The sequence below is a fragment of the Phascolarctos cinereus genome, unplaced genomic scaffold (assembly GCF_003287225.1).
Source record: "Phascolarctos cinereus isolate Bilbo 61053 unplaced genomic scaffold, phaCin_HiC Scaffold_726;HRSCAF=1367, whole genome shotgun sequence".
NCBI lineage: Eukaryota > Metazoa > Chordata > Mammalia > Diprotodontia > Phascolarctidae > Phascolarctos > Phascolarctos cinereus.
The window spans coordinates 118,396,983-118,419,929 of record NW_027556098.1 but is presented as its reverse complement, the minus strand read 5'-3'; the positions used below and the strand labels follow the sequence as shown (position 1 = coordinate 118,419,929).

The window sequence follows — 22,947 nt, the reverse complement described above, 5'->3', positions numbered from 1 at the left end:
GACCTTGGGCAAGTTGCAGCCTCTCAGTGCTCCAGAAAACTCTCTGAGGCTATAAGTTGCAATACAGTCACTGACCTGGATTGGTGGAAGGAGCTCCCTCACCTAGAGTTCCTCACACCAATAAAATCATTGTTGTTGTTATGAGTTGTTTTAGTTGTGTCCAACTCTCCATGACCCCATTTGGGGTTTTCTTGGCAAAGACACTGGAGTGGTTTGCCATTTCCTTCTGCAGCTCATTTTACAGATGAGGAAACTGAGGCAACCAGCGTTAAGTGACTCACCCAGGGTCACACAGCTAGGAAGTGTTTGAGGCCAGCTTTGAACTCAGGGAGATGAGTCTTCCTGATTCAAGGCCTAGTGCTCTATCCACTGTGTCATGTATCATGAAATCATAGGTTCAGACTAAAAAGAAATTTGGTAAACATATATACCAAACTTCTGCAGGTTAGTGTAGACTCCCAAGGATGCAGCAGACTCTGAGTTTGCATCTATGCCCCCCCCAACTCACAATTACTTGCAAATGTGGCACTTTATGTTGGTACTAATGATTAGAAAAGCCTATATACAGGTCACATCCCTTGAAAACAAATTCTGGGGCAGCTAGGTGGTGCAGTGGATAGAGCACTGGCCCTGGATTCAGGAGGACCTGAGTTCAAATCCGGCCTCAGACACAAAATTCTTACTAGCTGTGTGACCCTGGGCAAGTCACTTAAACCTATTGCCTAACCAAAAAAAAAAAAAAAAAGGAAACAAATTCCAAGGGATTTGTTTCTTTGTACTAGGCCTTTGTCCTTCGCACTAGAATCCTCCCTTTGTATTAGATTTTATTTTTCCATCCATTCTTTTCATTCAACAACTTAAGTGCATTCCCGTGCTAGGGACTGAGAGAGGTATACAGACATGAGTAAAACTGAGACATTAGCTGGGACTTGGAAATCTTTAAATAATATATATCGTATAGAGATTTTTTTTCCTTAAAACAGTATTTGTTGTGTTTCAGTCCTTTCAGTTATGTTGGATTCCTTGTGACCCCATTTGGGGTTTTTTTTTTTTAATTTTTGACAAAGACACTGGAGTGATTTGCCATTTCCTTCCCCAGCTCATTTTACAGATGAGGAAACTGAGACCAATAGGGTTAAGTGACTTACACAGAATCACATAACTAATAAAGGTCTGAGGCTAGATTTGAACTCAGGGAGATGAGTCTTCTTGACTCCAGGCCTGGCACTTTATCTACTGTTTTGCCTGAGTATTTATATACTCTTTTGCCAGAGTACTTGTTGTAATGGTGGTTGAAATTTTAAAAAGAAAACGAACTTAAGCATTAAACACTCTCCAAATTCTCTTCTGATCATTTTTAATGTGCCACGTGTGTGCACCTTTCTGCTGAGTGGTCCTCAGTGGGCACGCCCTCTATGCTGGATTGGGTTCTTTGTTTTTAATCAGATTGCTGTGCTTGGAACAGCATTGCATATACTAACATTGGAATGATCAGAGAAGATCAGCCTTGTCCCAGCCTAAGGATGGCACCCAAATCTGGGAAGTGTTCCATAGTTTTCTGGTCGTAGTCTGGAAAGATTGCTGAGAAATGTGTAAAATAAAGAATTTTGTCTCAAAAGTAAAACCCTCAGACAAACAAAAGTGATTGCATTTGTGCATTTTCCAAGTGTTGCCTCAAATTCTTTGGCTGTTCAGTACTTCTTTACTTAAATGCTCTATGGTTTTCCATACTTCACAAGAAGATTTAATGCTAATCACTCTCATTTTTATTACATTCTACTTTCTTTACAACAGCCCTGTGAAGCAGCTATTGCAAACGTTTATTAACCCCATTTTACAGATCGGATAGTGAAGACCCAGAGAGCATAAAATGCATTGCTCAGGGAGTTGTGTATTTAGGTCTGGAGATGGTAGAGTCAGGATTGGAACTCAGGTCTCCTGTCCTTAAGTTGTGTTCTTTCCACTACAGTGCTTTGCTACAGGAACCTCTAAGAGGGATGACATTCCTTCCTGGGTACATTCTCTGCTTTCAGGGAAATACAGCATAGAAAAATTATAGATCAAGGGTTTTTTTCATGGGCCTAAGGCTTCAGGGAGGGCGACTAAGTGGTGCAGTGGATAGAGTGCCCAGCCTGGAGTCAGGAGTTCAAATCCAGCCTCAGACATTTACTATCTGTGTGACCCTGGACAAGTCACTTAACCATGTTTGCCTGTTTCCTCATCTATAAAATGATCTGGAGAAAGAAATGGCAAACCACTCCAAGCATCTTTGTCAAGAAAACCCCTAATGGGGTCACAAAGAATTGGACATGACTGAACAAGACTTCAAGGAGTCCATGAAGTTGAATGGGAAAATTTTAAAAAGTTACATTTTTGTTTTCACTAAGTTTGGTTGCCTTTGTAATTGTATGCCTTATGTTTTATTCATTTAAAAGTATTATTCTCAGAAGGGGCATAGGTTTCACCAGACTGCGGCAGGGATTGATGACACAAAAAAGGTTATAGATCATTGTCTTAGAGCTGAAAGGGACCTTAGATCTAGTCCAATCTCCCCATCTTCCAGATGGAAAAACTGAAGCTGAGAGAGGTTAAAAAAGTGACCAAGGTCACAAAGATAGGAGATGGTAGAGTCAGTATTTGAACCCAAGTCCTCTGATTCCTAGTCGAGGCTCTTTCTGCTATATGATACTACCTATTTCCAACTTTATATAGCTTGTATTCGAGGTGTGTGTGTGTGTGTGTGTGTGTTTATGTTACAAGATGATTCTGTTCTTTACAGAAGTAAAGTCTGAGCTTCCTTTAAGTAGAAAGTTCTTAATTCGTTCAACACTGGTCTATGCTTCCAGAGGGTACTCCAAAAGCCCATATGTTGAGTAAAGTGAGGCACACCTATTCCAAAAGGCACCAAATGATGGGCTCAGAGGCCTTGTAGAAGGTATATCATTATGGGAAAGATAGCAAAGCCAAACTCGGTTAACAGTTGGCAGCGAGTGCAGAGACTGCCCTATGGGCTCTGGGAGCCAAGGACTATAGCCAGCCTGTCTGTTACTGCTTTGCTAAGTCCCAGCTGCCACGATCCCCTCTTCCCTACCTGGCTCCCATCTGCTTCCCCTCTGATTCCACCTGCCCAGACTTGATTTCCCCTCTTTAACAATCTTCTCTGTCATCAGTTTTAAAGAAAATCACAGAGTGTCTTCTTTGCCATGGAGACCCTTCCGATCTGATGCCTGAGCTTTTTTTTTTTTTAATCTTGCTTTGTTTGGACATTCCTGGTAGTTTTCCATTACAAGGTTTTTTTTTTCCTTTTTTGGGGGGGTGGGGTGGGGAAGGGTGGGTAATTTCTTTCTTTAGGCTGACCCTGTTTCTTCAAAAGTGCCCTGCAGTGCTGGGGTTGGCCTCTGTGTGGAGTCTCAGCTCTGACTTTTTGAACCAGCTTCTATGAGATGCAGGGAGGCTTTTAGCAGAATGCATTTAATTCTTGGAACAAAGACCATCCTTTGGGAGGTACTAGCCTTACCCATAGACAGAGTAGGTGGAGGGGCCCCATCTTTGTGTACAGGCTTAGTAAAGTGTATCCTGCCTCCATGGAGGAAAAAAAAAAGGAAGAAACTCTCCCCTAAGTGCCTAAAATACTACCATTGCCTTAGATTCTCTTTTTTTTTCTTCCTTCCATTCTTTCTTTCTCTTTTTTCCTTTTCCTTCCTTCCTTCCTTCCTTTCTTCCTTCCTTCCTTCCTTCCTTCCTTCCTTCCTTCCTTCCTTCCTTCCTTCCTTCCTTCCTTCCTTCCTTCCTTCCTTCTTTCTTTCTTTTTCTTATGCAGTTATCCCTGGAAACCTAAAAACGTTAAGTTAATAATATCTAATTAACAATCCTTTTATCAGATTTTTTTTCCCCTTAGGGACTGGAGGAGCCAGGGTTGTTAGCCTTTGTTTCTTAAAATCCTAGGATTTAAAGTTGGAAGGGACTTTAAAAGGCATCTAGTCCAACTCTCTCATCTTACAAGTAAGAAAACTAAGGCTCATCCATGGAAGGAGCCTTGTGCCCATACAAGAGACAGAGCCCAGAGCTGATTCTCCATCCAAACCAGTGCCCTTTTCGATGCACCTCCCAGCCTCACTTAGCTGTTCTTGGAACGAGGGCCCAGCAAGCCTGGAACACAGGAGTTATGTAAACAAGCCATCTGACACTTGGATTCAGCCTTAAAAGAAGACCAAAGCTTGCTGATAGTGGGCGTGCTCTGCAGTTGAACGTTCTGTCATATGGCCCAGCTGGAGAAGACTCTCTATGCCTCATAAAACAGCAGACGTACCCACTGGTCGGCGGTTAGTCGTGTCTTGGATTTTCTGCACCGTCCCTGTCTTCTGAGCAGGACTATCTCAGTTTTATAAATCATCCATAGCATATGCTACTGTGCAAAAAGAGAAGGTGCAGTAGGAAAAGGAAGGCTGGGTCAGGAAAACTGAGTTACAGGAAAGAAAGGAATAATTATTCTTACTATGAATCAGGCACTATACTAATTGCTTTACAAATATTATCTCATTTGATCCTCGCAACAAGCCTGGGAGGTAGGTGCTATTATTATTCCCACTTTACAGCCAAGGAAACTGAGGCAGACAGAGGTTAAGGGCTTGCCCAGGGCCATAGGTAATAAATATCTGAAGTCGAATTTGAATTCAGATCTTCTGGACTCCAGACCTAATGCTCTATCTATTGCACCGCCTAACTACCTCTACCTTTGCCACTCACTTGCTGTGAGATGGGCAACTCCTTGGGCCTCAGTTTCCTTATGTGTAATGTTAGAGGATTGGACAAAATGATTTCTATTTTTTAAAACCCTGTGAGTCTTTGAGCAGTCTGAAAATACTGGACAGCTAAGGTCGGGGTGTGGGAAGTCACTGAAGTGATGGTGATGACCTGCATTTTGTTGATTTTTGTAGTTCGTGAAGCATTCTCTCCTCTCTGCCTAGTGAGGAAGGTGGTACCAGTGTTATTATCTTCATTTCACAGGTGAAGTCACTGAGGACCCAAAAGGATGAGGGAGAGGGAAGAATGAAGGATGACTTGGGTTGTGAATCTTGGTGACTAGAAGGATGGTGATGTCCTTGATATAAATATTAGATTAGATTAGAGCAGGAGTAGACTCAGGAGGGAAGGTTTTAAGGTCTGTTTTGGACAGGTTGCTTTTGAGGTACCAAGAGGACATCTAGATGGAGAAAGATACCCAACAGGCAAGTTGGTGATGTGAGATTGTAGCTTAGGAGAGAGAAAAGGGCTGGGCATGTACATTTGGGAGTTATCTGTGTAGAGATGTGAATAGAATGCAAGGGAGCTCATGAGATCAGGAAGAGAAGGCACAGAGATGGAAGAGACAAGGGGTAAGAACCGCGCCTTTATGAGCATCCACAGCTGGATGGGAGGAGGAGGGTGAGAGAGGGGGAAGGTTGCCAGGGATCCAGTGTCTTCTTGAGGAAGGCTATACTTTCATGAATAAAGGAAGACGAAAGAAGCTTGGGAAGAAGAGCTCTAAGATAAGGAAGTTTGTTAAGAGTAGAATGAGGGAGGGGGCAGCTAGATGGTGCAGTGGATAGAGCACCGGCCCTGGATTCAGGAGGACCTGAGTTCAAATCTGGCCTCAGACACATAACACTTATTATCTGTGTGACCCTGGGCAAGTCACAACCCCACTGTCCAACCAAAAAAAAATAAAATAAAAAAAAGAGTAGGATAAGGGCATCAGAGGGCACAAAGGAAAATTAGGGCAGACCAGAATGGGAACTCCATAATGCAAGGGATGGAGATGGATGGGGATGAGGGCAGAGAGTGGCAGGAAGGTACCAGGGGTTTTTACCAAGGCAGCTGGTGACTGGATCACAGGAATTAGTAGAGGAGCAGGCACAAGTTTGTTAACCATTGGTCAGAAGAGTCAGTTGAAGGGGGCTTTTAACGCAGCAATTCTGTGACGTCAGAGGATGGCATCACTCTGTCCTCTCTAATACCGAGGAAGGTTGGCTGAGCATCTTGACTTAGGAAATACCTGGTGCTCAGCCTCCCAGGATCTGACCTGAGCTCACGTTGGCAGCAATTCCTTTGCCCTATCCCAAGATGACAAGGGACGATGGATGCGCAGTCAGAAGACATCGGCTCTTGTTCTGGTCTGGACGAGGTTCAGGCAGCAGGAGGCCTGGAGTCTGGGATGCTGCACTGCTCTGTGGCACACTGATCCATTATCACTTTTCTCCTCACACAGAGCAGGTGCTTAATAAATGTTTCTTGATTGATTGAAGCAGGGTGTGGTAGATAGCGCCTGGCAGTAGGTTCTGCCTCCCAAATCTGATGCTTGGCCCTCACGGGGTAACAGAAAGGTGTAGCCTGAAGGCAGTAACTCAGATCAAAGTCACTGCTGGCTCCAGGGCTGTGGGTTCCAAAAGAGAACATATCTGTGAAAGGCTGGCCCCTTAAATTCCACCCTTTTGGAGGTGGGGGGATGATATCCCCTTAAAGATGTCACCAGACCTTGTATTTAGCAGCTAGGACAGAATGAAGATTGGGGGAAGAACTCCAGGAGTCTAGCATCAAACTAAGCGCTTTCCTCTCCTGTAGGGACGATGACAAGGATGAGTCTTGGGAATCACGTCCAATAACGTTCAAAGGCCCTCATAACCTGCCCCTCCCGCCACTCTCCAGTCTTCCCTCCCTTGCCCTCCTCAACATTCAGTGACACTGGCCTCCTGGCTGTTCCTCAACAAGACCCTCCCTCTCTGCACTCTGGGAATTTTCACTGGCTATCTCTCCATACATAAAATGCTCACCTCCCACTCCTGGCTTTCTTCAAACCCTCGCTGAAATCCTCCTTTCTTCAGGAAGCCTTTCCTGATCCCCTTTCATTCTAGCGGCGGCTATCTGTTGATCATCTCCCACTTATCCTGGGTATGGCTTCTTTGCACATAGTTGTTGGCATATTTTCTCCATTCGATTGTAAACTCCCTGAAAACAGAGTTGTGTCTTCAGCACTTAGCACAGGTGTCGTGCCTAGGCACTTATAGGTGGTTAATAAATGTTTATTGATTGACTGGTGACTGAGTGTTGGGCCCCAAGAGAACTAAAACTATGGTTAGGACTAGGAAATAGGGACTTGAAGAAACTAGAAACTGAATTCAGGTCAGAACAGGTCATCAATGCAGATCAGAATCATCACATGATGAACTAACTGTGTCTTAGGCTCAGGTAAAGGGCCACCCCTCACCTAGGCCTCTCTAGTTCATGACTTTCCCTTTCCAACCTCCCCAACATTCACCATTTTATTTTTTATTTATAGTTGTATGTAGTATAACATATAGCATATAGATAAGTAAATATCTGTGAACTTGTTTCCCTATTGAATATAAGGTCTTTGAGGGCAGGGACTGCTTCACACTCTTACTTTTGTATTTGTATTCTCAGCACCAAGGGCAGCTAGGTAGCAATGGATAGAGCACCAGCCCTGGAGTCAGGAGGACCTGAGTTCACCTCTGGCCTCAGACATTTACAAGCTGGGTGACCCTGGGCAAGTCATTTAACCCTATTTGCCTTAGTTTCCTCACCTGTAAAATGAGCTGGAGAAGGAAATGGCAAACCACTCCAGTATCTTTGCTAAGAAAACCCCAAACGGGGTCTTAAAGAGACAGACACAACTGAATAACAACAAAAAATTCTCGTCACCTCCAATAGTGCCTGGCAGATAGATGATAGACATTCATCCTCCTTGAATGAAAGAATGAATTTAAGAGGCCCTCGGGCTTCCTTGTCTCTGTGGTAGAAAGATTTGACTAGTGACCTGGAGACTAGGGAAAGAGGTCAGTCTAGAGGAGAGAAGGAGTCAGCAGGTGCTCCCATTAATTGAGAGTTGTGGCCTGGCAGATGGGCCCTAGTACAGGTGAACGTTTCAGCCATTTTGTTCTCCAGTGCTTCTAATGGTAGTTGTTAATCAGAGCATTAAATAGAATGACTGTACTTGGGATGGGGGATGGGGGACAGGGTGGGGTCGTGCTACAGGGACCATTGATCTTCCTGGGATCTGTCACCATGAAGGCTGAAAGAGAGAGAAAAGGCATAGAGAGCATTAAAGAAGTGGTCCTTTTTTGGCCTCTCCTCCTTGTTTCTTTTTCAACATCTTGTGAATATTACATCCTTCTCTCCTGTGACACTGCTCCCACTCACGTGGATTACTGCAATAGGCTGCTGATGGGTCTGCCTGCCTCGTCTCTCCCCTCTCTAGTCTATCCTCCATTCAGCCACTAAGGTGATTTTCCTAAAGCTCAGGTCTAATCATGCCACTCCACTTTTCAGTGAAGTCCAATGGCTCCCTCTTGCCTCCAGGATCAAATATAAAATGCTCTGTTTGGCATTTGAAGCCTTTTATAACCTAGCCCCCTCCTACCTTTGCTGTCTTCTTCCGTCTTACACGCACTCTTTAACCCAGTGATACTGGCCTCCTGTCTGTTCCCCATATGGACAAGACACTTATCTCTCTGCTTCGGACATTTTCTCTGGCTGTCCATTCTCCACTCCAAAACCCCAACTAAAATCCCATCTTTACTGGAAGCCTTCCCCAACCCCTCTTAATTCTAGTGCTTTCCTTCTTTTAATTATTTCCTGTCTGTCCTATATATAGCTTGCTCTGTATATATCTGTTTGCATGTTGATTCTGCCATTAGATTGCAAGCTCCTTGAGGGCACAGACTGCCTTTTGCCCTTTTGTGCATTTTTAGTGCTTAGCATATAGTTGTTTAATAAATATTTATTGATTGATGATGATAATAGCTGCTTGTCTGAATTTAGTGCTAGAATTGGAGTCAGGAAAACCCAAATTCAAATTCTGCCTCAGATACTTACTGTATTACTCTGAGCAAGTCACTTAACTCTCCTAGCCTCAGTTTCCTCATCTGTAAAAATGGGGACAGTAATGGAATTTACCCTGTAGGACTATTCTGAGAATAAAATGAGATAAATTGTTTCAAGGTACCTTGCAAACCTTAAAGCACCATATAAATGCTTGCTATTACTATTATGTAGTCCTTTAAGGTCTGCACAGCACTGAACATGAGTTCAAAGAATACAGAACCAGAAGGGACCTAGGTACTATCTAGTTTAACCCTCTTATTTACAAAAAAGGAAACTGAGATCTAGAGTAGTTAAATAACTTGCCTGGGATCACTTAGGCAGTAAGTGGGTAAATCCTCAAACACCACATCCAGCACACTTTCGATGAACCATGTTGCTTTCCTACATTATCTCATTTAATCCTCATAACAATTAGGTGAGGGAGTTATTATTATTATTATTATTGTCCCCATTTTTACAGATGAGGAAGCAGGCTCAGAAAGATTGAGTGATTTGTCCAAGGTCACACAGCTGAGTAAGTGTCTGAGGTGAGATTTGAACCCAGGCCCAGTCCTCTATCCCCTAGACACAACACCATTCATACCTAATTTTCCACTTCTCCTTCCCCAACTTGGCCAGATTACTTGGGATAATTGGGGGGCACCAGGCATATATGCATTTAACTCCCTGACCCTGGTAGTTAAGGACATTGGGAGCACCTCAGGTGTTTGAGGCAGAGTAGGATTTGATGGGATTACGGAATTGCAGTTTTCTTCACTGGTGGCATGTCACAATATTGTAAGCAGGCTCCTGGATCCGCTGTCTACATTCCTATCATGTTGTGGAAAGCCCCGGTAAGCTGTCCTCGCTCTTTTGGCCTATCTGGTCTCCAGAGGGATGGACACTCCCTGGGCCTCCCTTCAGAGAGGCGCCAGCGGCCTTCCTGTTTCGGCAGCAGCGTTCAGGTGTTCTCTCCACCCAGCTGACAGCTGGCAAGCATCTCCTATTCCCAGGATGGCCTGGGTGGAGGACTGGATGCTTGGGTGGGAGTGGGGCTGGGTGTGGGTTCATTCAGATCTTATTGGAAGGAAGGAAGGGTTATATTTGGGAAGTAATTGTGACTTTGGGAATTTACATTCTCTTGGATTTTTTTTTTACTTCCTTTTTTTTTTTGGTTAAAGAATTCATCTTTGGTCAGATAGAGTGACTATCTGGAGTGATCATGAGGCTTAATTCACTGGCTCTGGATTCCAAGGATCTGTGTTCACATTCTGCCTCTGACATTACTACTTACAATTACTTATCCTCTCTGGGTTGGCCTGATGGACTCCGAAGATGACATATGAAGTCCCTTCTGGCTGCAGAGCTATGATTCTTTTATCCCACGTGGGCCACTTTTTTAGCTTTGCAAAGATGACCATAGATTTGCACCCCTAATTTCTGTTGGTTGTCATCCCCCCAACCCCTTCCCACCCAACACCACAAATGGATGTTGTTGATGTAGTAGAAAGCCCCTTGGATTTAGAGTCAAGACCTGGGTTCAGATCCCAGCATGTCTGTTGGACTTGCCCTTCCATTTTTTTATCTCATTCCTGGGAACTTTCCAAACTCCTTCTCCTCTTTCTTCTTGTCTACCACCTTGCCACTTCGGAGGAATCTTCACCCTGAGACCCTCCTTAACTCATTGGTGACTCCCTCCCCTGTACCACCATTTTAAAAAGCACCCTGGCCATGCTTTATCTCACCCACACTTAGACTCTCTCTAGTCCCCTTCTCCTCACCTGCCACATTGCCCTCACATTCATATTCCCCTTCCCATCCCCACCCCACTTATGTGTTATCTTCTCCCATTAAAATATAAGCTTCTTGAAGATAGAGATTCTCTTGTTTATATTTATGTTCCAGTGTTTAGCGCAGTGTCTACACATAGTATGCTTTTGATAAATGTTCTATCTACCTACCTATGTATCTATCTGTCTATCATGCCTTTCTGCATCTCTTGATCATGTCTCTCTATATCTTCTATCATCTATCTATCTGTCTATCAATATATCTATCTATCCATCCATCCATCTATCATGTCTGCTGATCTATATCTATATCTATTTATCTATCATGTCTACCTTTCTATCATGCTTCTCTGTATCTCTCGATCATGTCTCTCTATATCTTCTATTTATCTATTGCCTGTCTGTCTATCTATCCATCCATCCATCTATCATCATGTCTGCTGATCTATATCCATATCTATTTATCTATCATCTATGTATCATGTCTACCTTTCTATCATGTCTTGCTCTATTTTATATTATATATCTATCCATCTTCTATGATGTCCCTCTATCCACATCTATTTATCTATCATCTATCTATCATGTCTGTCATGTCTCTCTGTATCTCTATCATGTCTTTCTATATCCATCACCTATTTATCTACCTGTCTTCCTTTTTTCTTTCTTTCTTTTTCTTTCTTTCTGTCTGTCTGTCTATCATAGAGAAACACTACCTGTGTGACTTAATTCACTTTTCCCCAATGGGACTGACTTTCCTCATTTGCAAAATGAGGGGGTTGGATTAGATGAGCTGTTATCTCTAAATCCTATGGAAAAGGTTCTTCTACCACAAAGAGAATTGAAAGACTGTGCCTGAGTCAATATCCTAGCATCAGCACTGCTAGAAAAATAACTAAGAGCACACATTCCATCAACAGTTATCAGCAAAAGCATTTTTGTATGCTAAAGGGAGCACATTTATATAAATCTAGCCTCTGGTAATGATGGATGGTTCCAGATACTTTAGAATCAACTTTGGAAAGGAACATACTTCCTCTTAAACTCTCCAGGACCTGATGAGCCAGTGGGAAGACATGTGAAGGCAACCTACAGTCAGAATTCAGCTATTATGAAAAAGTCATCTACAGATGATGATGGGTTTTTCTTGAGTATCAGGAGTGTCCCCAGGGTATCCTGGTAAAAGTTTGACAACTGTCTCCCTAGGGGAAATATGTAGCCCTGACATACTTTTAAAGCTAAATCTGCATTATTAATATTTTCTGTATCACTTTGAGTCTAGACATTCAAAAAACAATAAATCAAGCCCTGATTTGCAGCTTTTGTTAATTTTCAAGTTATAAATGCTTGTAATGAAAATTTAACAGTTGGTTCTGAGGGGAGAAGCTGGCTCCAGAGCATCCCTGTTTGTGCCCCAGTTTGAGAAAGTAGGCATTGGAGGAGCTGGGGTTGGGGTGTCCGATGATACTGGGTGGGAACCACCAAGGACTAGATTGGGTCTGATTTCTAGTATGGTGAGGCAAATCATTTATGGGTGCATCTATTTGAGGAAATTGATACATGAATATTTTAATAAAGGTGGCAGAGCCTTCTGGCCATTAGGAATCTTCCTCTGGTACTAAGGAAACAGGGTGAAGTGAATTCAGCATTACCTGGACATTTATTTTTAAAAAAAAGTAGATGATTATTCTTCCTCAGGTTTTTCCAGTTAGAGCCCAGAGACTGTCAATGACCTCACTTTTGACCAATGGCCAATGCATTCAACAGTCTGGTGAAGAAATCTATTAACTGGGTACCTGCCAATTGTCTGGAATAGGAACTAGGCTACCCACGTGTGTTTAAAGAAGTGATAACATTGTAAAGAGCTCTTGAGTAGATATTAGGATGGGAAACTAGGGGGTCAGCCGAAGTGCTGAGGTCTGTACTTAATGATTGCTCGTGTTTTTCTAGCATTGACCAAACCTTGACTTTTTTTCCCCTTGAGTTCGTGCTGTTCTCTGACCCCTGGCCTGGGCAGCATTCTGGGGGCTTGCTAGTTGAGGAAAAAATGTCCCTAACCCTAATTGCCCTGAGCACAGAAGAACTAGAAAAGCTTTTCTAAACACCATCCATTTTGCCCAGACTAGCATCATCATATGACTGCACCCGAGGGGGACTCCCTTTGTGGTGAAAAAATTCAAAGAGGAACATCAGGTGTGTGTTAAGGGAATGTCCAGGTGCTACAAGAGAGCCAAGCATCTGGCCAACACCTAGCCCAGGGCCTTCTGCACAAGGGACCGGGACGGGATCTGGTTAGTTGGCCTAGGGAATGCCTAGCTGAAGAAACTCCCTCTACCCATGCAGGCAAATACTTTCTTTGCAGCTTAGAGACTTAGAGACTTGCCTAGAACAGAGGCGTCAGACATGCTGCACTACCCAGTGCAGCCAGAATCCGATTAAAATGTAATTGGGAAATATTTAAAAGCATAAATGCAAATATACTAAAATATAAATAATATTAATATGTGGTTTTCTCTTGGGGAAGCTAGGTGGCGCAGTAGATAGAGCACCAACCCCCCCGAATCAGGAGGACCTGAGTTCAAGTCCAACCTCAGACATGTACTAGCCGTATGACCCTGGGCAAGTCATTTGACCCCAATTGTCTCAAAAAAAAGGGTTTTTTTCAGTCAATATGCAGCTGGCAGGGATCCTTATATGTGGTTTGGTGAGCCTCATTTCTACCTGAGTTTGATGAAACTGGCCTAGACCCCTGAGAGGACAAGTGTCTTGCCCAGGGTCACATAGCCGGTTTGTGTCAGAGCCAACGCTGGAACCCATGTCATCCTGGCTTTGAAGCCAGTGCTCTCGCTCCTACACTAGACTGCCTTGAAGCAAAGTGTCTTGTGCACATGTAGTTGTTCTGTTGTGTCCAACTCTTCATGACCCTGCTTGGGGTTTTCTTGGCAAAGTTACTGGAGTGGTTTGCCATTTCCTTCTCCCACTCATTTTGCAGATGAGGAAACTGAGGCAAACAGGGTTAAATGACTCACCGGGGTCACACCGCTCATAAGTGTTAGGTGTTTGAGGCTACATTTGAACTCAGGTCCTCCTGACTTCAGGGCTGGTTGTTTTGGTTTTTCTTTTCTTTTTTTTTTTTTTTGAGAGGCAATTGGAGTTAAGCCTCTCTAATTCTTAGGCAGTTTTTTATGTCGAACCTAAATCCACCTCTCTGGAGCTTTCACCCGTTCCTTTCAGTTCTATCCTCTGCACCCAGGCAGAACAAGTCTAGTTCCCTGTCTTCCCCATGGCAGTTCCTGAAATATTTGAAGATGTCATGTCCTCCCCACATCTCTTCTCCTTGTTGAAAATCTCTGGTTCTTTTAGCTGATCCTCCTATGGCATGGTCTCCAGTCCTTTCATAGTCCTGGCTGCCCTCTTCTCGTTGTGCTCTAGCTGGCCAGCGTCCTTCCTTAAGTCTGGCATTCAGAAATGGACATAACTCTATTCCAGATGTAGGCGGAATGATCACCTCCCTCATTCCTACCCCGTGCCCTGTGGCGTGCAGCTTTTATGTGTATTACACTGTTGACTCCTATTTAGGTTAAGGTCCACTAAAACCCCTATATCTTTTTCACAGGGGGTATCACCCACTCCAGGGCTTCTTAAACTTTTTCCACTCATGACCCCACATGGGCTTACAAGCCACAGTTTAAGATGTACTGAATACCTCTGTTATCCATACACTTGGGAAATTGACTTTTTGAACTCCCAAGTGTGGAACTTTACATTTAACCTCAGTAACATTCATTTAATTCGATCCAGCCCATTGTTCCAGTGGTTCAGTATCTCTTTAGAACCTCATTTTGTCATCCAGCTAGGAGAAGAAATGTGGCACAGTGGAAAGAGCACGTGGTTTGGAGTCAGAGGACCTCAGATTGTCATTGTTCTGGAACTTACTGGCTGTATGACCTTGGATAAGTCATTTGATCTTTTCAGGCCTTAGTTTCCTCATCAGCACAACAAGGAAGTTAGATTAGATGATTCCTGGGATCCCTTTCAGCTCTAAGTCTGTGGTCAAAAAAAAAAAATCCAAAACATACTATGGTATATTAATATAATGCAATATTAGTGATTAAGAGAAACATGAGAAGATTTGTATGAAATGATGCAGAGTGAAATAAGCAGAACCAAGAGGTAGTGTGGTATAAGAGATAGAGAGCTGGCCTTAAAATCAAGAAGACATTGGTTCAGATTCTGCCGGTCTCACACATTGGCTGTGTGATCTTGGGGAAGTCCCTTCATCTCTCAATACCTCCAAAAAACTTCCTAAGAGCATGAATGACAGAGCAAGTACCTTTCCTCATTGGCAGAGGGAGTTTCCTCATCAGGAGTGCACTATACCAAAGAAATCATAGTTCTGGTTCAAAATCCACAAAGAAAAAGAAGAGGAGTGAAGACAAGAGAAGAGAGGACTAGAGAAGAAGAGAGGTGAGAAGAGAGGAGATCAGAAGAGAAAAGAAGACAGGAAATGAAAAGAGAGGAGAAAAGAGAGGGAAAAGAGGAGAAAGGAAAGGAAAGAGAGAAGAAAAGAAAGGAGAAGAGGAAAGGGGAGGATAGGAAAGGAAAAGAGGAGAGAAGGAAAGAGTAAGAAGAGAAGAAAGGAAATGAAAAGAGAGAAGAGAGGAAAAGAGAAGAGGAAAGGGGAGGATAGGAAGGGAAAAGAGGAGAGAAGAGAAGGGAAAGAAAAGGAAAATAAAGGAGAAGGGAAAGAAAAAGAGGAGAGGAAAGAAGAGAAGGGAAGGGAAGAGAAAATGTAAATCAGCAGAATCATCATTGAAGCCATGGGAGTAAATGAAATGTCCAGGACAGAAGAGAAGGCCGAGGACAGATCAGTGGGGAGCCTTTAGTTAGGAACAGGCCAAGAAGACAGCAAAAAAGATGGAGCAGGAGTGTTTAGAGAGGAGGAAGGAGAACCAGGAGAATTTTGAAGCTCTGGAGAGAGAAAGCAGCTAACATGTCAACAGTGTCAACAACTGAAGAGAGGCCAGAGGTAATGAATTGGAAAAAAAGAAAAAAGCCCCAGATTGGGCCATCAGTAGAGGTGGAGACAGAAGCTGAGCTGAAAGGGAGATAGTGGGAAGTGAGGAAATGGCAGTGTTGGCTGTAGATTATTTTTTTAAGAAAAAGTTAACTAGCAACAATATGGACCTAAAGTACAGTTTTAAGCATTTTTTGTAATTAATTGAAAAAAATTTCATACTCTCCATAATTTTAAAAGTAGGTGAAGCTGAGGGGTTTTTATTTCTCTAGGCAGAACCATATTGTGAATTGAGAATTGGGATGGAGGTTTTGGGGGTTTTTTTTACTTTGATCTTTGAGTGCTTTTTCCCCCCTGTGGTTCAGTGGCCTTTTGAAAGTAAAAGTTTTTTCCGCTCCTGATCTAGAAGATCAGCCTGAGGCCTAGCCTTTAGGCCTTCCGTTTGTTCTGGGGCTTGATTCTGATTAAGGAAGAGAGTCTGGGGCTAGAATCCTGGCTCTGAGGCCTCAGCTTTCTTTCTTGGGCTGTTGTTATTTAGCACTCTCCTCTGGTGGTCTGGAGAAGATGACCAGGCTGCCTGAGGAACTCTGGGCATGGCAACAGGAAGAAGAGAGAAACAACAGCAAATGTCTTTTGCATGGGCTCCGAGCTCCTCATTCCAGCTCCATTTCCATGGAGGAAGCTTGGACGAGATGCTAATGCTTTGGCTTCTGCTGCTGGGAATGCTTGAAGCATGAAGTCACTGAGGCTGGGGAGGGTCCTTTTATGCTTGGATGCTTCTCTTAGCTCAGCCCTGATCACAGTTGGGACATTTTGTGGTGCTGTCAGATCCCAAGATAAATGGAAGATTGTCAGTGGAGAAGAGTGACACGGGGGAGAGAGGAAGCAGAGATCAAGCTGGATCATTAGAAGTCATCTAGTTCAACCTTCCCAAGTGACAGATGGAGAAACTGAGACTCAGAGAAGATGGATTTAGAGTTGGAAGGGGTCTTAAAGATCATCTAGTACAACCCCTTAAGTTTACAGATGGGTAAACTGAGGCACAGAAAGGCTCATAGATTTAAAGCAAGTAGGGGTCTTAAAGGTCATCTAGTACAATCCCTTAAATATAGAAATGGGGAAATTGAGGCACAGAGAAGGGGGAATGTGTTTTTCCCAAGGTCACATATAGTTAGCAAGTGGCAGAGCTAAGATTCACACCCAAGTCTTCTGGTTCCAAATCCCAGCAAGGTGAAATCACTTACCCAAAGGTAACACAACTAATTAGTGGCAGAATCAGGATTAGCACCGACTCCCAATTCCCAGGCTGCTTTTCTTTCCACTATACCACGTCATAGGATCATAAATTGATGGCTAGAAGAGACCTTAGGGGCCCTTTAATCTAACCTCTTCACTTTACAGATGAAGAAACTGAGGCCCAGGGAGACAGTGAAAGGTCTGGGTCCTCTCACTTCTTGGTCCATCTTCCCCACCCCACCCCTCTTCATCACACACTTTATTCTCTTGGGTGGTAGTGGTGAGAGGAAGAGAGCCCATGGGAACATCGGGTGAGGGGAGTTACCTTCTCTGGAAGCTCTTAAAGCTGGATCAGATTTAAAATCGTCTAAGCCTGTGGCAAGAATGTACTGAAACTCTTGCATCCTCCCACTTCTCCACATTTAGTCCCAATCCTGATAAATCGGCTTCTCTCTCAGGGGTGGAGGCATTCTAAACTATTTTCATTTGAGCAGTGGAAAGAGCAAAAAAGAAATACTTGTGTACGCTTCTGAAACCTGCTGACCCAGAGTTAAACCTCCCCACCCTTCTCTGTCATAAACAAACCCAACGCTTACTCTTAGCCCAGGGTCATTCCCGAACTGGCCCCCAAGCTGAGCATGTCCAGGTTTGGACCTGTCTTATTAAACAATGTGGCAGCCTCTCTGATTCACCGGTGCTTACTTGTGGGTTTCTGGACTTTGACAGTGAGTTGGTAGGTGGCCAGACATACTGAGGCTGTTAGAGAAATTTGAAAGTGTGTGTCAGCCTTCTCGTGATTTCCAGCTTCATCGTAGGAAAGTGAACACCTGACACCATCTGGTCTATATCCTGGGTTATCCTTGGGATACTGCAGCCAGACCGTTGGCCTAGGGAAATGTCTTCCTTCTTCCTCTTTGCTCAGTCTCCCCCTCGCCTGACCTCCACTCAAGTCAACATCCTGGTGGAGGTATAGCCGGACAGTAGCTCACCTGAAAAAGATCTAGGGGTTTTAGTAGACAGCAAGTTCAATATAAATCAGTAGGGTGATTAATATTAGTTACCAAAAAACCTAATGCAATCTTGGGGCTGCATTATAAGAGGCATAGTTTCCAGGAAGAAGGGAGTCTTAACCCAGCTATATTCTGCCCTGGCCAGACAGCATCTAGAGTACTGTGTTCAGTTCAAGGCACCACATTTTAAAAAAAATTTATTGCTATATTTTATTTTTGTATCATCTTTATCCCCCAGTATATTCCTTCCCTTCTCCCTCCCAGAGAGCCACCTCTTATATTTTTAGAAGGAAACCAAAACTAATCAGTACATTGATAAAATCTGACACTGTGTGCCAGGTTCTCCACTCCTAGTCCCCCACTTATGTGAAGAACAGGGGGGAAGAGAGGACATCGATAAAGTAAAGTCTTCAGAACAGACAACTAGAATTATGAAAGGCCAAGGCCACAAGAATAATAATAGCTAGCATTTATATAGCACTTTAAGGTTAGCAAAGTCATATATGTATGTGTATACACATACATATGTGTATATATACATACATACATAATGAGTCCATGACATGAGGATTGGTTGAAGGAACTGGGGATCTTTAGCTTGGAAAAGGCAGTGGGAGAGGTATGACAAGACAGTTTAATTCAATTACTTGAAAGAGGAAGGATTAGATTTATTCTTGACCCCAGAAGGCAGAGCTAAGAGTAATGGGTGGAAATTTCAAAGTACCGAATTTTGATTTAATGTAAGGAAAAGCATTCTTGAAATTAGAGTTATCCCAACATGGAACAACTTTTTTTTTCCCCACTGAAGTATCTAGCATTTAATTTATTAATATATTTTTTAAAATTTTGAGTTCCAAATTCTGTCCCTCCCTCCCTCACTGAGAAAGCAAGCAATATATCAGTTATACCTGTGAAGTCATGCAAAACCTATTTCCATATTAGCCCCAACAGGGAACAGCTTCACAAACAAAAGCTGGATGATCACTTAGGTGTATTGTAGTAGGCATTTTCCTGAGGGTATGGGCTGGACTGAATGTCCACTGAGGTTTTTTCCAACTCAAAATTTTGTGATTTTTTTTTATTCAGTCTCCTCTCTGTATAGATCTTTGATATGGGATCTGGGTGGGATTTGGAGAGTAGAGTAAGATAAAGAGAAAAAGAGGAGAAACTCCTAGTCTGATGGGAGAGATACAACCTTACTCTCATGGACCTTTGAGTTTAATGAAGAAAATATGGCCTCTGTTCTTGGGGAGCTGTTATAGTTATGGGTACTACCTGTTTTCCCCTCGGCTGCCCCCCAGCTTCATGGTTTTTTTCTATGGGGCCTGGTGTTGTTTGGAAGGTGAGGTACACAAGGACTCTGTTGTATAGACCCAGCCATGCATCAAGGCATGTTTCTATTTGTGTGTACTGCTTGCTCAAATCTGGCAGAGTCTTTGCCCACTCAACTCTTGCTAATTTCATTGTGGACCTGACCAGACAAGCCTTTCAAAAATTGGCCCTTCAAAGCCAGATGGTTCCCTTGGAAGTCCTAGACTGGCACATGGAAATTACTGACCTGCACCACTATGGCGCCACACCCCTGTGGATCCATTGGTTGTCAAGATTCAGAATGAAGTGAGAAACCTCATCACCCTGTGAGATCCAATCAGCTTGGTACTCACACCTCATTACTACCCTCTGCCCCTGTGATTGGAAGGTCAGGCCATGAACTCTAAAACCTCCGTTTAAGGAGGGGGCTCAGGACAGATATCTCCTCATTTCCCACATAGCTGCACTACTTTTGGACTTCACCATCTCTTCATGTCCGGTACCTCTCCCTCCTTTTCAGCTTCGTTTAATGTGTTGCCTTCCCCCATTAGATTGTAAGCTCCTTGAGGGCAGAGACTTTTTTTTTTCATATTTGTTTCCCCAATGTTTGGCATAGTGCCTGGCACTTAATAAATATTTACTACTGACTATTGACTAAGTGAGCCCCCAATTCACCAGTCCCCTGAGAGAATGTAAGCTTCTTGAAGGCAGGAACTACTTCATTTTTATCTTTGATTCCAAAGCACCTGTTACAGGCCCTCCCTCAGAGAAAGCACTTAAATACTTGTTGATTGGTTGGGTGATCAAAAGCCTTGTGGTGTCCCTGAATAAAATCTTTAAAAATCCATTATCAGGACATATCAATTAGGGTACAGCTCAGCATGTGATCTGCCCTACCTGTAGGAATCTAGAAAGTTAGATTAAAGTCTAAGTCTCTAAATTAGATTAATGAAATTATTAATCACTGACTTCCCATCTTAGTGAGTCAGCTGGCTAATGAGATGATAAACTCATTTCCTTCCAAAGAAGAGACCCAAGGCATCTACCTGTAGCTAATTAAGAATCAATGATTGCATACAGAGGATATGAACAGAAAGTTCTCAAAAGAGGAATTGCAAACTATTAATAAGCACATGAAAGACTGCCTCAAATCTCTTAGAATAAAAGAAATGCAAATCAAAACAACTGCAAGGTTTCACTGCATCTCTCAGCTCTGGACATTTTCTCTGGCTGGAGAAATTCTCCACACCTGGAATAAAATCTCTAAAAATCCATTATCAGGACATATCAATTAGGGCACAGCCAGGCCACTAGAAGTCTGTAGTGTTGCTCCCACTCCCAACATGGTTTCCATCTGGGCAATGAAGCCAGAAAGATGTACTGCCCACCTGGAGTATTTCTCAGAGGGGTTTACCTTTAGGGGCAGCTAGGTGTCACAGTGGATAGAACCAGATCTGAAGTCAGGAAGATTCATCTTCTTGAGTTCAAATGTGGTCTTGGGCATTTACTAGCTGGGTGATCCTGGGCAAATCACTTAACCCTGTTTGCCTTAGTTTCCTCCCCTGTAAAATGAGCTAGAGAAGAAAATGACAAACCATTTTAGTGTCCTTGCCAAGAAAACCCCAAATGGGGCCACTAAGAGTTGTACCTGACTCAACAACAACAATAACAAACTTACTCTTAATCTGCAAAATGGGAATAATAATAGTACCTTCCTCACAGGATTTTTGTGAGGATCAAATGAGGAAGGGCTGAGTGGGTTGAGCCCTCCTCAGTTCACAGAGGCTTAGGGAGGGAGAAGATACAGGTCAAAGTTTCAAGTACAGGCAAGGAGCAGAATCATCCTTTGAACAGTATTTAATAATCTACATTATGGGACTGGAAAACCATAATGGCAAGTGATGTCTAAAATGGAAGCAGCATCAAAACAAGAACCAGAGTGATATCTGAGGGAGCTTCAGAGAGGCGGAGGCTGGATTTGGGTTCATAGTAGTTTGATACCAAGGTAAACCCCAAAATTGTGGGGCTTGACAGTATTCTCACAATTTGTTGCATTGAAATGTTCCGAAGGTGCTTTTATGTTTGCCTATCTGGCTGTTTGCAGTGGGGGAGCCCCACCCTTCAGCTTCCTCTGAATTCCTTCCAGCAGGAAGGCTCCTGCCACCAGTACCCTGATAATTCTTTATGACAATGGTTGGGTTTTTTTTTTCTTTTAAGAAAAGGATGCCTTTTGTTTTTAGTCACATTAATTTCTGAATTTATTTTCCCCACCTTCCTCTACCTATTGAGCTATTCCTTAAAACAATGATGTAAAAATAAAGAAAAAGGCAGCTCAGGAAAACCAACTAACTGGATCTGACAGCATATGCAATATTCCATACCCATGGTCCCCCACTTCTGCTATGAAAGGAGGTAGGTGGGTTTTCTTGTCTCTTTTCTTGGGCCAAGCTTGGTCTTTAGAGTTACACAGTGGTCAGGTTTATCTTACTCTTTCCTTTTACATTGTTGTAGTCAGTGTGTGTACTGTTTTCTTGGTTCTGCTTTATTATTATTTGTTGTTGTTTAGCCATTTCAGTCTCATCTGCCTCGTCATGACCCCATTTTGGGTTTTCTTGGCAAAGAGACTGAAGTGGTTTGTCATTTCCTTCTCCAGCTTATTTTACAGATGAGGAAACTAAGGCAAATGGGGCTAAGTGACTTGCCCAGGGTCACACAGCTAGGAAGTATCTGAAGCCATATTTGAACTCATGAAAGTGAGTCTTCCTAACTTGCACCCCCTAGCTGCCCCCTGCTTTATTATGCATCAGCTCATATAAGTCTTCCCATGTTTCTGTGAATTCTCCATATTCTCTGTGTCTTATAGTACAGTCATATTCCATTACGTTTATGTACTAACATTGGCTAAGTTATTCCCTACTTCATAGAAACCTACTTTGTTTCCAGTGTTTTGCTACGCTAAAAAGTACAGCTATGAATATTTGGCTTTTTATGGGACCTTTCCTTCTGTCTTTGAACTTCTTGGGATATATGCCCAGCAGTAGGATAGAGATCCTACTGGAAAATTAAAGCGTATAGGTATTTTAGTCACTTTAAAAAATGTAATTGCAAATTGTTTTCCAGTTTAAAACTCTACTGCTGTATTATTAATGTATCTGTCTTCCTGAAGCTCTTCCAGTATTGACTACTTCCATCTTTATCATCTTTGCCAATTTGCTGGGTGTAAGGAGAAATCAATAATCAATGAACATTTATGAAGTGCCTACTGTGTGCCAGGCACTGGGCTAAGTGCTGGGGATACAAAAAAAGGCAAAAGACAGTCCCTGCCCTCAAGGAACTTACAATCTAATGGGGGAGACAACATGTAAACAAATATAGACAAAGCAAGCTATATATAAGATAAAAAGGGAACAGAGAGGAGGCGCTAGAATCAAGAAGGATTGGGGAAGGCTTCCAGTAAAACATGAGATTTTAGTTGGGACTTAAAGGAAGCCAGGAAGGTCAGTAGTCAGAGAAGAGGAGGAAGAGCATTCCAGGCATGAGGGACAACCAGAGGAAATGCCCAGAAACAAGAGACAGAGCGAAACTTCAGGGTTGTTTTGATTTGCATTTCTCTCCTTATAAGTGATTTGGGGCATTCATACGGTTGTTAATAGTTTCCCGTTTTTCTTTTGAGAACTGTTCCTTCATATCCTCTGGATGCAATCTTTGATTCTTAAGTAGCTAC

General features: G+C 43.0%; 1 protein-coding gene and 1 non-coding gene across 3 annotated transcripts in view; both read left to right on the top strand.

Annotated features, from left to right (window-relative positions):
• The window catches only part of SLC12A8 (solute carrier family 12 member 8), a 168,171-nt gene that overhangs the window by 47,777 nt on the left and 97,447 nt on the right, over positions 1–22,947 (top strand). The gene's annotated exons all lie outside the window — the stretch shown is intronic.
• On the top strand, positions 1,455–1,558 carry LOC144454624 (U6 spliceosomal RNA). The gene has a single exon (XR_013483137.1). It is a non-coding gene; the product is annotated as a U6 spliceosomal RNA (small nuclear RNA).